The sequence below is a fragment of the Anguilla rostrata genome, chromosome 13 (assembly GCF_018555375.3).
Source record: "Anguilla rostrata isolate EN2019 chromosome 13, ASM1855537v3, whole genome shotgun sequence".
Classification (NCBI taxonomy): domain Eukaryota; kingdom Metazoa; phylum Chordata; class Actinopteri; order Anguilliformes; family Anguillidae; genus Anguilla; species Anguilla rostrata.
Window position 1 is genome coordinate 13,478,870 of NC_057945.1, and position 17,774 is coordinate 13,496,643.

Below are 17,774 nucleotides of genomic sequence, written 5' to 3' on the forward strand. Positions count from 1 at the left end.
TGGCTGAAAAAACATCATTTTAAACTCAGCAAAATGTTTTCAAAATTCTATGTCATGTAAATTCCAAAATATGTTCACTCTATTCTTTGAAATTTTCCTTTTTTAAAAAATAATATAGCCAGGGTGCTAAGAAATAAATAAAATAAATAAATAAATAATAATAATTCTTATAGTTCTCTTGGATGGACGGAGGATTGCAATCTTGTACCTTGGGGTGGATTGTGACCAAGCACAGTATTTCTTTCTTTCAAGTGCAGAGTTCCCCGTGAATCCCCCATATTTCAATCAGAGGTTATAGCTAAACCAGGAAATGGGGACCTCTTGTGTGAGGCGGGGCGTATAGGACGTTTTGTGTGTATTGTGCATATAGGACAGGTCAGCTATGAATATAACGAACAGTTAGAATAATACAGACATAATCCTACAGCTAACAATTCAGCTTTAGAGACTCTTTGCCCTCATTATACACTGTCAGTTAGTAGTTAAGCAGTATTAAAATGCATCATTTTCTTGAACTTTCTTCTGGGTATTACACTAGTGGGAAGTTCTAAACACCATACTCATCTTCATATTGCGAGCAGTCCAAAACACCATACTCATATCCTGGTTGCGGAGCCTATTTCTTGTGTTTTTTTTGTTTGTTTTTTTGCCATGAGTGCATAAATATCCATATTACCCTCATATGTCACTCTGAGCGTATCACTCCAGTCCTGAGGTCATAGCGTCGTCTCCCTGTTAAACTCAGGGTTAAATTTAAGGTCTTGCCCACTACCTATAAACCTCTTTGTGGCCTCTGACCCTGGGATTTCAGGATTTGATTGCACCTTATGCTGCCAGTCACCCTCTGTATTAAGCAACAGCTGATTTCGTTGTTTTCCCTCGTGGTCATTTCCGAACAGTTGGGTAAGAACTTTTGGCAATTTTGCACTCTGACTTTGGGATTCATGCTCATGCAAACTAAGGGGAGATCTCAAACACCTACATCGACTCAGCAAATGCTGCGAGACATGAACGGGTATCCTTTTTGATACAGCAGCTACAACTGGCTAAATTCTACGACTTATCTGTCTCTGTGTGCCTACTCCTCTTAGTTTGGAATTAATCACATTTATATTCTTAGTATTCATTTTATCCTTCTGGTAAAACCACACAGGCATGTATGTAAGACTTGTACAAAAGCAGTATATAAGACTTAAATGTATTAAACTCTAGAGCATTGGGCTCAGCAACCCTTGTTTGTCCTGGGGGCTGGACGTCCCACAGACTTTCATTGCTCCTCACCACTTAATTGATCAATTAATGCAGTTGATTATGCAATTAACTACCCTCATCCAGTCCCTTGGCTCTAAATTGGTTGTTCATTTAACAGTGAAAACAACGCCTACAGACCCAGTGGTTCTCCAGGACCATTATCGGCCGGTCCTGTTACAGCGTAAAAAGCTGACCGTTCAGGCTCTCTCACCAAATGCTTTGTTCCGGCAGCAACACAGTGCCAGACCAGAGGAGACACGGGTATGCTCGGTGGTCACTTCACTGGTTGCTAGTCAAACATTAAGAAAGCACAGCACGGTAAGCCCCCCACCCACCCACCCCCCCTCCCCCACCCCCCCTTGCGGCATCGAGCCTCGCTCTCTCATCATGCTCTTGACTTGATTACATCACTCGCCGGGGAATCAGAGGCACTCAACCAAAAAGGCCCCCCAAAAAAGGCTATTAAAATTAATTAACAAAAGACCTCCAATTAAGAGGAGAGTCACAGATCAGGCAATGGGCGCATTCATCAACTCAATGTTCGCTCTCGCGAATGTGGCCTCCGTCCTTCCATCCTGAAAGCATCGCCCTCACCACCGCCCCAAGACCTCCACGCCCCCACTCCTCACCCCTAGCCCCCAGCCCCCAGCCCCCAGCCCCCTCCCCCAGGCCCCCACCTCCCCTCACACAACACGGAAAGATATACAACTGCCAGCATTTCTATCTCCATTTATTTGTGATTTGGGAGCATTTGGCTGTATTTCAATTGCAAGTTTATTGGCAAGGATCTCACAGGAATTCTAGGAATAATCTCAGTATTCAGCCTACGAATGGGTAACAGAACAGTTCAAACAGTGTAACCTACATTATGCGAAATATCCGTTTCACTCAAATTGTGGAGGTGAGAACCTCTGCCGCTTTTTTCCCACGTAAATTTAATCGTATAAAAGAGAAAGCAATTAAATACTTTTACCAGCCCTTCTGTTTCGCTTTGTTTCGGAGTTGGGTGTGGACAGCTTGTATTTTTTGTTTACTTCGGGTTATCGTTATCGGAACGATCGGCAACAGGCGACAGTCAGCGAGGAAGCAATTCCAAAGTAGGGATTAAAAAACAAGATTCAACGCGCAGATAGGACGAAATCAATACGAAACCAAACAGGGAAGAACGAGGTTGGGTACGCGGTCTGAGCTTTGGAGGGGGGAAGGGGGGGGGGGTGTGAGGAAAGGAAGGTAAGGGAAAATAAAAGAAAAACAAAGTAGAGAAAAGAGAAAAGAGAAAAGAGGAAAGAAGGCAAATAAAAATATCTGCCAATAAAGACAGCGAGAGATAGGGAGATGGAATGGGGGAGCGAGCGGTGAAAAGCATGGTGTATAAGTGATTTATGCAGTCAGAATAATTTTCCTCTCCTCTGTTCCTCCATCTCCAGTACTCTCTCACCATCCCTCTTTCTCCCTCCCTCACCTCCTCTCTCTCTCTCATTCCTTTCCCCTCGCTTTCATTGTCACGCACACAAACATTCGAACACTGCAGTCTCTCTCTCTCTCTCTCTTTCTCCCTCTCTCTCTCTCTCTGGGCCTGTGATTAAGATTCTGCAGCGATGTGACTGCAGCACTTTTGCAAATGGAGGGCCGGACATAATTTCCCTAAAATGCTGCTTTTTATCACCTATTCCCCCTTCATCAGCCCGCCCGCGCGTGCTTGATAGCTGATGGCACCTCTGACAGCTCAACGTTTTTATGGCCAGATTTATGGGCTATCTGCTCCCAGCTCTTTACGGCTCAAACTCTGTAAAAATGCGTATTTCTCAGATAAGGGTTAAAAGGAGGAGAAAAAGGGAGCGCACGTGTGTACAAAGGTGCGAGCTAAGTGTGCGTGGGGGGGGGGGGGGGGTCGGGGGGGGCGATTCGGATGCCGCGGGCGGCGGGTTGACACTCGAACCCGCGGCGCGGACCTCCTGACCTTGTGCAAAATGCGCGTCCAAACCACAGGAAGCAGGGGTATCGGGCTGGCCGAGCACCAGGCTGTTTACTGCGTTGGCACGGTGCACAGCCAGCACAGCGTTAGCCAATTCAATGTCACCAAGCCTCCTGACTGCTGCACTGTCTCCTCTTTGTGCTGTTCTACGGTTCTGCTGGGAAATGCTGAATCACAGGGCCTAGGGGCTGGAAGCCTCCAAAAACATAACTTCTGAAAGGCTGGTGAGCCAACTGCCGATAAGGCTGTGGTCCTGGATTGTGTCACGTACTGAGGATGTACAGTGTGTGTGTGTGTGTGTGTGTGTGAGAGAGAGAGAGAGAGAGAGAGAGTGAGAGAGGGAGGGATGGAGAGAGAGAGAGAGAGAGAGAGAGAGAGAGAATATGAAACTGGTGTGCGTGTGAAGGTACACAAATGTAGGTGTGTCTATGTATGTGAGTATTGAATGTATTCATGTGTGTCTATATCTTCTGTTCTAATCCTATGGAACCTTTCTGCAACTTTTGGCACTTTCAACAGCATGCTCATCCTCTTCAGTCTGACCACCCGTGTATCTCAGTCACTACTCTTATATGAACTAAATCTTGCATCTCTTTACAGGGTATGGTGGTTTGCCTTTCCTACAAGTGTCACCTAGGGCTTGTACTTGGCCCCTTCCTCTATTCCCTTCATACTCAATCTCTTGAGCCTGTTTCTCATACTATTTCCATGCTGATAATACTCAGTTTTTGAATCTTTCCATCCAGTTGACACTGTGGTCTTACTTTGCATCTCAGCCTGCCCAAAGGATATCTCATGATGGATGACTCAACTAGGCTAAGATTGAGGTGCATTCTCTCCAAGCCCTCACTACTACTAGGCTTCTCCCTTCATTTAGATGCTACCAGGAAGCTCACTGAGGCCTCTTCAACTGCAAGAAGCCTAGGAGGAACCTGAGATGACAAACTCTCCTTTCTCCATGCAGTGACAGTGAGAAAGATGTCGGTTCTTTCCATACAACAATTGAAGACCTCTCTCTTTCCTCACCACCTACATTGCGCAGCCCCTAGTCCAGGTCCTGGTACTGTTACGCCTGGGAAATTTCAATTCCCATCCGGCCAGTCTACCTGCCTGCAGCATTAAACTGCTGTACTAGTGCAAAATGGAAATGCACAGTTTGCCTGCAATTTTCCTAATCGCGCTCATGTCATGGCCTTCCTTATCTGTGTTCACTGACTACTTGTTACAGCTCGCATCATGTTTAGAACCTTGGTACAAGCGAATGGAACAGCTCCACCATACCTCCAATCAAACTTTAAACCCTATATGACAGACAGTTCTGCAACCTTGAGATGCCTGGATCTTCCCTCCCTGCATGGTTGCTTCTCTGAGACATGAGGCCTGTCAGTACAAACCCTACAGAGGTGGAACTGCCCAAAGTAGTCAGGATAGCAGAATCATTAGTCATCCTCCAACATAGATTGAAGACCCACCTCTTCAGACTCCGGCTCGGTTGCCCTCCCATTCCAAGTAGTCGGCCCACTCTCATGCTAGTTCAGGTTATGGTAGTTTTATGGTCTAAGGTCATATTTTATGGTTTTATGTTTCTCTTCTTTCCACTTGTTATGTATTTAGTCTGCATGAATTTAGAATTTGTACTTTGGTTCTTGTTTAACCTGCACTAGTACTTTAGTGATATTGCATCTTTCGTCACTGGTTTCTGTATGTTGTTATCCAGATCAGACAATAGTTTATATTAATCAGGCCAATACACTTATGTCTCTTCTATATTATAAGTGGTTCTGGATAAGAGCATCTGCTAAATGAATGTAATGTATCCTTGAGCAGGTTTATAATACGTTTATGTGTACACGTGTGTAGGTTTGTGTTTGCTCAGCAATATGAGCAGGGTCAGAGTCAATGAGGTACATGCAGAAAGAAGAAACTGAATGCCTGGGATCAGGTCTGTGATGTACAGAACAGGTGACAATGGGGATTTAGTACATAACTCAGTACAGGAATGATGGCAATAGGAATCAGGTCTGTGACTCAGTGATGCATAGATGGAGAAGAACAGAACTGTCGACAGCCATGTTTAATGGCATGTCACAATGTTATTCCATTACTTGGCATTTCACCATTTAGTACCCCACCCAAATGATGTACAGTGCAGTCCATAAGCATGTGGACAGTGACATAATTTTTAGGGTATTTACATCCATATTGGGTGAACCATGCTGGAACTGCAGCCCAAATCCAATATGCTGGCACACTGAGCCAAAACAACAAAAAGTCTGTCACTGTCCAAACACTTATGGACCGCACTGTAGCGCTTGCAAGGGTATTCTGAACAAAATCGTGCTGCACGCCACCCACAACTGCACTCCATTCACGTGTTCAAAACTCCAAGAGCACAGTGTCCCCAACACTTAAAGATTCCATTCCACACTGAGATAGCTCTCGCCGGCACAAGACACAGGTGCAACTCGGATAAAGCATTAGCAACAGCTGTTAAAAGAAGTGAATGGCACGCTGTCGTAATGAAATAAGGATAAACAAATCTGTCCATGGCAGCAGCTTTTAATCATACTCATATTGATGGAATGTGCATCACTTTAAAGTTGAGACCGGCACCAAGTAATTAGTCTTGTGGTAATTACTGTTGTTTTGAAATGCCTAATACATTGAGTTCCTTATGCTGCTCTCTCTTTGCCAGTGTGTGGGAGGGCATGGAGCCATAACTCACTCTGCTCCTCTGTTTTCGAGACCCATTAAATTGCTCTTGGGTACATATTCTCTGTCTTATCTTCCCATGGCTTTATTGTGCTAATTGCCGCTTTTATTGCTGTATTACTGTTAAACATTAAGCCGTCGGAACATCTGAATTTTTTAAAGCAGGGAATAGGCCTTAAACCTGGACCACTTCAAATGCGCCTGCACACACACACACACACACACACACACACACACGCACGCACACACAACATGCATGCATACAACACACACACACACACACGCATACAGCATGATACACACACACACACCATGCATACACACACTCCAGCACACACACATGCACAAACATACATATACACTGTACATACACACACATGCATACATACACACGCGCACACACACACACACACACACACACAAATACACTCGCACACACTCACATGTACACACAAACTCAGGCAAACAGTTTTAAAACTACAAACTCATGCACACAGACATACACATGTAAACACACAAAATGCATTCTACACACAGATATTCACTGACACATGCATACAGACACACAGACACACACTTACATGTATACAAATGCACACTCAGTAACACACACACACACACGCACAAACAGCCGCAGTCTTATAGCTGAGCTGGAAAATTGCAACGCTTCCTCTTGGATGAGCTAGGACAAGTGGCATTACCACAACAAAATGATGCATGAATTCCAGATCTGTCAAGGACTTAGAGAGGGAACATCTGAAAATATCAGTGGAAAGTGCACGTCATCGGCACAAGTGCAATGCGGAACCTCTCCGGACATTTTCCTCCCTCTTCAATGATGTCATCGCATTTCTGAAGGGGAAAATATGAGAGACGGGCCCGATTACCAAACCCTCAGCCCCCCCCCGCTGGCCAATCGCCCCGAGGAGACCGGGGCGCCTAAACCACAAAAGGGTAACCAATTGGGAAAAGGAGCAATCCACATAACCCGTCGCCTGGCAACCCTCCATAAATCACAACCCCGCGTCTCGTGGCTCCTCCGACGGCGTCGCGTCCGACCCGAGTCCCTCGGCGACCGGCATCGGCGACGGCGAGCCTCGCTCCGTCTCATTTCACTCCGAGGGTTGCCGTCAGCCGTTCCGAAAGCATGAATATTAATCTGGCACGGAGGGAGGGAGCAAAGGGTGAAAAATACAGCAGGATTCTAGAAGGGCGTTTTTTTTTTTAAGAGGCTGTTTTGCCAGAATCCTTTTTTTGTGGCTCTCCCTAGGCTCGTAATCGGCGGGCTGTGGAGAGAGGGGCCCACCGCACCACAACTTAATTTAAAAGCCTAAAGGTCACGGTGCCGCAAAATGGCTGCCCTCCTGAGCCAAAACAAACCCCCTAATGAGAACCGAAGGGAACGATGGGGGGGGGGGGGAGAGGAAGCTGAGGAGGAATGAAAGAGGGAGCAGGACAGGAGGCAGGGATGAGAAAGGATGGAAAAACGAGAGCGGGAGAAGCAGGGGAGATAGCTGGATAACAGAGAGAGGCCCAGAAAGGCAGGGCAGATGGAGGAGTTCTGTACACAATGAAGGGCAGTGTCTCTGGTTAGGGTCTATGGCAGTTGACCAACTTTGGGCGATTCACTTCCTCTGTTCCAATTCTGCAAACCTCAAAAAATGAAAAACATTTAGCAGGCCCTGCAGTCTGATCTTTCTACACAAACACACACACATGAAAGAGAGCGATAGATAAGTACAATCACATGCATAAGTAGTATCATGTGCACTGAGCTAATTAAGACCACTACCAAATAACAAACACCAAGTATAAATAAAGGACTGGATTCAATGAAATTTTGTCCTTAACTCAACCTTAACTGCAATTTTATTATTTTTTTACTTGCATAACTAAGTTACTTTTGGTAATCATCGAAAGTACGAAAATGTGTTTCTAAAGTAAAATTTTAAAAAATACAAAAAAATTCCACTTAATTGTGAAATGCATCGTCAACCTTAAGGACAAACATTGATTGAACCCGAGCCAACGTGCGTCATCAATAAAGGTACAGGCTGCCTTATTCCTCCCCCCCCCTCCCAGTTCAGCACTGCAGCATGACTTCAGATTTGGACAGGCTAGCAGCAGAGGCTATTAGCGTTTGGACCTGGATCCAGAGCATTAAAAAAACCCGTCGCTTCAGGCTGTTCACGTCGGCAGCCAACCCTGGCTGGCGCGTCCTCCTCCGCGGAGCTGGCACCCAGCAGAGCGTTTGCCGGTTGGTTCTGGTCCACATCGCCGAGGCAGATGGGTGGACGGCTACATCCTACCGGCTCTTTGCAGAGCTCGTAGCGCAGCTATAGCGTAATAATCATTCCGGTTCACACGACAGCAGCGTGTGGAAGTGGAAGTAGATTTATGTGTCTGTTTCATTAGAGCGTTTTACACAAGCCTAAACATGTTTTCTCCCTTCTCAGGTACTTCTAATTATACACGAACTTCAGAACTGTACAGTGAAGAGCCGATGTGTAGGTATTCCTGAATGTTACCTTGAAGTATATTATCGTAATTCTGATGTCTTCATTCTGATATATCTTCATTCATGAAAGGTATACGATCACATTTGATCGTAAATTGTGCGTTAGAAAGTTTCCAAGAACATTTCAGCATTCATCATTGTTTATCTTATCTGTATTTGTTCATGGCTGTTTCCTTCTGCCAAGCACATGAACAGGACTGCGCATAAAATTTACGAACAGTCAGCATTCATCATTTCATACACCTGGGTATACGCACAAAAACAAAGGTCTGCACATGTGTAATGAATCCCATATTGGTTTTTTGTAGGAACGTTTTTAAGAACAAATGTAAGAATAAGTTTGGTGGTAAATTTGGTGAATGAGGCCCATTGAGTTTTCAATCCATCCATTCAGTTTCAGCTTAGGTTTTGAGATCTGATCAGGGAAATAAAAAGAAATATGACCAGCAAAAGACTGCAGCTAAAAACTACACATTTAACTCACCCAGACCTGGGTCAAATACGTATTTGTTTTGGATTCAAATACTTTTCGATGCTTTACTGATCTTGTCTGCTGTATTGGAACCAATGAAATACTCTCAAGAAGTGCAAACTCCGCCTTCTGGTCATATTGGCCAGGCAAGATCAACAGAGCACAGAAAAGTATTTGAATCAAAAACAAATACGTATTCGACCCAGGTCTGAACTCGCCGTACTCAAACTTCAGTTCATCTCATTTCACTGCCAAATACGGGTGTGAGAATATGAGGGTTTTGAATGATTTGTGAAAGCATACACGCCCTAACTACCTCGTTCACGGTCCTGGAGGAAGCGTAGCGTGGCGAAGCGATCCGAGACTGCCGGTATTCCCGCGCCTCGCTCCTCGGCACACCCCTGTCCAACTTCTCGCCATCTGCTCGCGCACCTGGCAAAGATTATGGGCGTTTGCGTGCAAGATTTACGCCGGAATCTATGAAGGCATAATGCTCTTAAGTCTAATGCTCACGCAGGATGATCCAGCACGTCTATTATACAGGTCTGGAATCAGCAGCTGAACTGTTGGTGTAATAATACAACAAATACATATTCACAAAGCATCACAGGCACTCTGTGTATGCCACATGCTATGCTGTAATCGCCACAGGTAAGACAGGGACACACTTACCATGGTCTTAACTACATGAATAGTTATGAGGTATTGCATTTTAACTTGTTGCGTGTATTTGTACTCAAGTAGATTTTGTATTTTGTGATCTGTCCTGATGTTTCACCAGAATTAAATGTTTTTTTTTTTTAATTTTTACACATGGAAAATTTAACTTATTGAAAAACAAATATCTCTTTCCTTTACTTGTCCTGGTCAGGGGGGTTAGGGGGACGGCAGGCAGTTTGAAAAGGCACAACAGGTGGAAAAAGCTATGTCCTTACGTGAAGCACACATGAGACACATGAGGGGTTTTGGCTTTCATGTTGTCACGTGCAGAAAAACACCAGGTTTCTGCAGGCCGAAAGGCAGAAGCTCTGCCTGCTCGCAAGTGAGTGGCCAGCTAGGAGAAAGAGGGTATCGTAGGGGGGCAAGACGACTCAAATTCGACAAATTCAACCAGCTGAGGCATAATCTTATTGAACTGTCTGTGCTTACATCGCTAGTGCAGGCAGATTTAGAATAAAAAACATGCAGGTCCTTATCTTCCAGACCACCACCCCCTTGCACCAGGCAGGGGCACCAGCAGGGATTTTGGGCCACATGAAAAGATCTCACATTGGGCCCCACCACACCACAAAATCCTATGTTGTAATATTTTTTGAGGGCTCCTGTCAGTCAGGGCGCTTGCAATCGTCCTAACCCCCGCACCCACACACACACACCCTTACAGCACCCCTGCCGCCATGGTTAAAATCTGGCAAAGTGTACGTGAACTTACGGTGACTCCACGCAACAGGTTCCATTCTGGACCATGGAGCACATCACTGCACATGGGACTGGTGTGTTTGGAGGAAGGGAAGAGGAGGGGGAAGGGGAGGGGGGTATCCGGGCATCTGGCACCCCTCCCCCCTCCCCCACCCGGGTGCCTGCACTTCCAGGACGTGCCTCCTGTCTGTTCTGGCGTCTCTGTGGTGGAATGAGCTTCCCACTACAGTGAGAACGGCAAAAACCCCGCCTATTTTCAACGCAGACTGCAGACACACATGCTGTCAACAGAAACTCATACCTTCTTAGCACACCTAAAAAGGTGTACTACAACACTGCCGTTATGCTGACAATGTTACTGAATCACACGGTGAGTGGGTGATGTGAGTGTGGGTGGTGTGCGTGTAAGTGGGCGGGGCATGTGTAAGTGGGGGGGTGTGTGTAAGTGGCTGATGTGTGTGTAAGTAGGCGGTGTGTGTGTAAGTGGGCAGTATCTGTGTAAGTAAGCAGTATGTGTGTAAATGGGCGGGGTGTGTGTAAGAGCGGGTGGTAAATAGCTGGCATGTGTAACTGCGGGCGTGTAAGTGTGCGGTGTGTAACTGGTGGGGCGTGTGTAAGTGGCGTGTGTGTAAGTAGGCGGGCGTGTGTACTGGAGTGGCGTGTGTAAGTGTGCGGTGTGTGTAAGTAGGCGGGGCGTGTGTAAGTGTGCGGTGTGTGTAAGTAGGCGGGGCGTGTGTAACTGGGCGGGGCGTGTGTAAGTGTGCGGTGTGTGTAAGTAGGCGGGGCGTGTGTAACTGGATGGGGCGTGTGTAAGTGGGCGGGGCATGTGTAACTGGGTGGGGCGTGTGTAAGTGGGCGGGGCATGTGTAAGTGGGCGGGGCGTATGTAAGTGGGCGGGGCATGTGTAAGTGGGCGGGGCGTATGTAAGTGGGCAGTGTGTACAGTGCTGTTGGTATGGAAGTTGGTTGCTGTGGGTTTTGTGACAGGGTGTGGCATGGGGAGGATGGGGGTGGGGGGGTGCCCTTGTGACCGCTGGCGCGTGAGTGCGGGGCGCTTAAAGAGGGAGCGAGAGAGAGAGCCTCCCTCCGAAGCCGAGGCGGGGCGCGGGACGCGGATCAGATGGACGATCAAACACTAATCATTCCCTCACGGCTCATCTCGCGTAAAGCTGTCATTAATTTTGTGGAATTACATCAAATCTGGGACATTCTTTACGCGGCCCGCGGCCGGGAGACAGTTATACGAGGAGGACTGCTGCGCTAAGCAGATGGGTCTGCTCGGCTTTGCATACTAAATACCCTCGTCTCCCGCTCCCCCCCCGGCCTGCCCCCCTCCCTGCCTCCCTCCCTCGCTCCCTCCGCTTCCTTCCCTTTCCCTCCCTCCCTTTGTCTGTCACTCACCTATTTTCTTTTTCTTCCCCCCCCCACCCCCACCCCCCCTTGCTTTGTCTTCCTCCCCCCCCCCCCCTTCCCGGTGCCCTTGCAGCTCTCTTTCATTTCCTCTTCAATTTCGCCCCCCGTCCCGATCGATCCCTCGTTCCGTTTCCATCACTGCCTCGTTGTCGCCGTTCCCGCTCATCCCCCCCCCCCCCCCCCCCCCCCGCCGCCACGGCCACCTTTGTGCTCCTTCTTTTCTCTCTGTCTGTCTGTCATCCCTCACTTTGATTTACTCCTCCATTTCTGCACGACACTATCCAATTTTCCCCTGCCCTCTTCTCCCGACGTTACGATCTCCTCCTCCCCAACTCAGACCTTCTCTCCTCTCCCCTCTCTGCAGTCGCTCTCCGTCTTTACCTCCCCCCTCCCCCCCCCAGCCTTATTAACCTTGACCCCGACACCTCAAGGTGCCCCTGCAACATTACTCTGTACATCATCATAACCCCGCATCGTCAAACCGGCATCTAATGACAAGCCAGGCCATCACTCAGAAGAGAACTAATCTGGAACCCCGCCATAAACTGCACCCGGCAGGGCTCTGACTCGGCCAGGAATGCTCCAACGCCAGTTTTCGGCTTCGGGCTCAGGTTCGGACGGGCGACTCGGCTACCGGCGCTTTCGGCCGCGCTCGCCGATCGCACCGCCCCCCCCCCCCACCTTCGGCGGACCTTCTCCCGTTCACCAACGAGGGGAGAAACGCGAACAGGTGAGACGCAGCCGGTCGAACCGTGCCACCCGGATGCGTTTGAGAGAGGCCCGCCGGCAGGGGAGGGCCCGGGGGCAGGGAGTTCGGTGAGTTTGACGGGGAGGCGGGGAGGCGAGAGACAGGCTCCTCCACCTTCCCGTACCCAGCCTGTAAAGCTGTCAGGGAGACGCCGCCGGCTTGGCAGGGAGCTGAAACCCGTCGGGCTGAATCTATCACTCCAACCCCCCCACCCCCCTGCGCGCCTGCCCCGCCTGACTTTACAGCTATCAGACCCTGCTTACACACAGGACAGCTGCAGGCAGTGACAAAAGTTTTAACCCACTCATATATATGAACACACACAAACACATGCACGCACATGCACATACACACGCACGCACACATGCCACTGGCAGTGACATGCACACACACTCGCACGCACACACTCACACACACACACAAACACTCACACACACGCACGCACACACATGCACACCCACAAACACATACATACACTGCTCTAGGGATTCCCTTTGATCCAAACCAAATCCCAAATAATTGATAATATTAGAAAAGATACTGATGAGAACGCAGGAAAAACCTGTGGCGAGGCCATTTTAATGACAATTTCTCTCGTTCCAATAAAAAGGATGGGGTGACCTCAGGGCGCGAGATCAGCTCTGCCTTCCAGTGTTCCAGATGGGACACCGAACTGCCCATCTCGGAACATTTTGTGCCACCACTGATCGCACACCTAAAAATGGCAAGAAAGGAATGCGTCTGCATCGTTGTGGAGCCCAGCTGAAAAAGCAGAGAGCGCCAACCCCCCAGAAACCCCCCTCCACCCTCCCCTCCACAGCCCAACAGCCTGCGGCCCCCTTGCCTTCAACCAGCCCGTCCTCGCACCGTTAAAACGCACCTCTCCTTTCTTTATTGGGCAGGCTCGCCCGCGGCCTGCATACAATTAGCGACAAGCGCGCCCAGCTTATTTACAGCAGTCTCATCTCCTGCTCCGTGTGTGTGCGTGCGTGCGTGTGTGTGGGAGGGTGCTCTGTCCGGACGAAAAATTTGACGAAACCCCACCCCCAACTCGTCCGAGCAACCAAGAGAGAATTAAGCCCATATTACATGAAAGCCCCTGGTGTCAGCCCACCATAAATCTTTCACGCGAAGTTCTGCGGAGAGAACGGTTGCGGACAGCGCCAAAGTGAAATTTGACATCAGCGAACGTGCATGCTGTTTTCCCTCACGCCCAGGTCAGCATAAATCAATTGTTTAATCTAAACAAACAAAAATCGTATTTCGCACTGCACTGGAACGCAACGGAGGCCGTATTGGAGCGCTAACTCAATTAAATTGTCGGTCAGGGGGTATTAAAAAACATACTATCTCACGTGGTCATATGGACATAACATGCAAAGGCACCATTTAATAAGATTTGAAGACATCACTCATTTGAATGGACCGATTTACACACTGAAACAAGATCCCACCCACGCCCTTAGGCCTAATATTGATGAGGATCAAGTTAAGATGACATCATGCGTCTCAAGACGGTATTTTCAGACTGGCAGAATGTCGACAACATTTCAGTTATTTTTTATGTCTTTTACCTTGTGAACTGAGCGATAAAACCCACAGTGCATTTTGTTGTGTTGCAAACTATAACATGCAGTTAAAATGATCACTCACCTGGGATAAATAGTTATAATGACAAACAGTCGGTTTTGTTCCGCAAACAACACAAGACTCCGGCAATGCTGTAGAGCTATAGGCTCGTGAAAACGGCAGCACAGCTTTTCGGTGAAAAACTTGCGCGTCTTGTCGGCTTATAACCAAGAGTATCAATTTATCTCCTCCCAATTAGGCTACTGCACATTCTATTTTAGAAACAATGCAAAGCAAGAAAAGGTGATGACATAGTAAACCATTAAAAGCCAACCATTAAAAGCAACTGTAGCCTACACGGAGTCATTCTACTTAAATGTTTTGCTATTTGTCGTTATCTAACCATTTCAGACATAAATTCAATATATGGACAGTTGTAAACAGATCTTGGTTCCTCTTTTTTTGAGTAGCGTTCCAGTTTCAACCGAAATCCGACAATCTTGCCAAAATGCAATTTCGTAGCCTATTGATGCATGTTCACAAATCAAAACACTAGGAAAATGCTATGCTATTCTGAGATATATTAGTTATTTTGGCTGAGCTACCCTCTTGTTTCGGAAGCTCTATCCAGCAGTCTTTGTATACACGCGACACAACGTGCACACAGGTTCGTCATGCACACATCTTCATAAAAGACTTGGTTAGTATACATTTCATATTGACCCAGAGCCTATGAGTCTCAGTGTTTTCCCCACAGCAGGGCAAGTTAGTAACTTCAACAACTGTCAACTTGATGCCCCTTTAAGTTATGTAGGGCAGCCATTTTTCTAAAGGACTCCCCACAGATACTTTGCAGTGGATAAATTGAACGTTTACAGGAGCCCATTATATTCGGGGATGCCTTGATTGCAAAAACCTGATTGGGAATTTGGTCAGTACCCTAAGGTATAGTAATGCTGACACCTCTTTTACAGCGCTTGAAACACAATGCCTATTGCCTCGCGTCAAGATGTTCCTCCAGAGAAACGGCGCCCCCTATTGACTGACACGACCCCTGGCAATTTTTATTTAAATAAATTTCTGAGAAACCCATGTTGTTTATTCGTGAACGTTGCCTATTCACTTTGAAAATGGAAATATATGTCTCTTTAGTTGCGATGAATAGCACAGTGAGTAGGCTTTATTCTAGTCCTATGTCCTTCGCCATGTTCCTGTCCTAATTTGTAAAATAGTTTCTGAGTTTCTTCCTGTACTTTCTTGAAATTGGGCCTAATAGCATTACATGCCTCCTGAGCTTCAACTTATCGGGTCCACTAATGAACGCTGAATACACATGCAAATCAAGGCTAACTTAATAATACTAATATAAATTGTAGAGGTATGTGAAGCTTTGAATAATATCAGCCCTCAGTAAAACTGGTTACATGAATACATAATACAGACATTATTATAAAATATAATTTTATTGCAAACGGGAAATATCTTAAGTAGCTTTTCTCAGGGCCAATATAAAATGAACCCACGACTTTGATGGCAAGCGCATCCAACAAGCAGTGTGTGTGTGTGTGTGTGTGTGTGTGTGTGTGTGTGTGTGTGTGTGTGTGCAGGTACATAGATTCTGCCTCCGTTTCTTTGATGCTCTGATTAAACCAGTCTTAGTTCTAGTAGGTATCTTTTCACTATTTCACTGCCGTCGTATACTTCTAAGACATTCTGTCTTGGACAATTCCAAGTTTCCTGCAGTCTGTAATGACCTGCATCAGCAATTCTCTTCAGCTCGCCAGCTCTCCGAATGTCTCAAGTCGTTGGAGTCCTCATCTGTTCTCACAACTTTCGCAATTTTATGAGTGATCTTAAAATCTAAAACATTTAATAAATTACTCTGCGGCCAATTCTAAGACTTACGCAAGATTTACCCGTATTCTTAGAATTCCCAAAGTGCTAGTTTTAACAGTGTGAAAAATGTATTTAAGATTACCAGTTCAAGCACCAATGAATCGAATTTTCTTTGCTACTGTACATCCACGTGATGGCAGAAAGGTACAGATTGACTTATGATGACTATAAGAATAATCTTGTTTCGCAGTCCAAAGGAAATAAAACGACTATAATAGAAAATTATGTCATATCCTGGAGGCTTATTCAGTGATATCAATGTAGCTGTATGCATGTTCGATCTGTACATACATGTAGGCTACTACACCTGACATTTAGAGATAAAAACTCTTGCTTTGCTACACGCACCAACGAACATATAGCCAGGCTCACAGTGAGTTTCCTGTGAAATAAATAAATAAATTCTCTCTCTCCCTCTCTCACACACAGACACAGGCACAGAAACACACACTAGGCATTCCTATAGTATATACATGTTCATACACACAAGAATGTTTTTCTTTTTTTGTGAATTCACATAACGTATTCTTCTTAAAATACGACTACTACTACTACTAATAATAATTATTATCATTATTATTATTATTATTATTATTATTATTATTATTAGTAGTAGTAGTAGTAGTAATGTGCAAAGTAGAGACATGGAATAACTTACGTTATTTCTGTAGGTGCCATCTTAATGAAATTCGTTTTGTATTCATAAATCCTAGTTTCAATTTGTGATGTTGGCACAATAATTTCAGCACATTTAATTTGGCCCTTTAGCCATGGCAATGACATTAATCAGGCTAATGCTCAGAGGGAATGACCGGCCAATAATGAACCTCGTCGTGTTAGAACAAATAATCCCCCAATTAACTGAGATCCGTACTGTTGACATTTTGAATGCAAAGAGTGCCGTTGCCTCTAACGTCCTGCCACTGCCCAAGAAGCAGGCAGCACAAAGTAAAGTTAAAAAAAAAACAACAGAAAGGTTTCTCTTCAGTCGTGCGCTTTATAGCACGAACTGAGACAAGCCTGAACTGAGTAAGTAGGGCTGTGCCAGTCAGTTCTCCCCATCCTGAACACTGCTTGGTTAATGCGCACTGCCGCCTAGTGTTCATACGCAACAATCTTCATGGGTCTAAAATGAGGACCGCGAGACACCATCGCATAATCAATTTCCACCGCTTTACATGGATTATAATTGGAAACCGTTCGTCGCTCACACTAATCACATTTTGTGAAGAACACTGAAGTTTAATTCTTCATTACTTCCACGTCACTGACTGTACACAACCCAAGCTATGGAAGCCGTTGTAACACAATATGGTAGCCTATGACTGACCTCCTTCGTGCTCGAGTGTTCAAGTCTCATGTTACTCGGAGTCAGCAGCGACCTGATACTGTTTACCCGTGAGGTGGCTTTTGATTAAACTGTGTAGACACAAAATCATAACTCAACTGCATGGAGTTGCACAATTGTACATCATTAATTAAACATATTAACGTCATTGCTCGTTCACTATTTTACCAAATTACATTGTCCTTACATTTTACTCACCAACTTTATCATTTATTTACGTCCTTATTACGATACTTTTATTTATTTATTTATTTATTTATTTATTTATTTGGCAGCTTGCCATCCAGAAAGAGAATACTGCCAGTGTATATTTGGTCAGCTGTGTCCAGAATTGCGCAGTTGTCTTAACAACGACATAACATCATTTTTTCACAAGAAATTGTCAAGTTGCCTATTTTCTTAACGCGCATTCGCCTCTACCGATTAAGGTAAGTGGACTAAGTGAATGCGCATT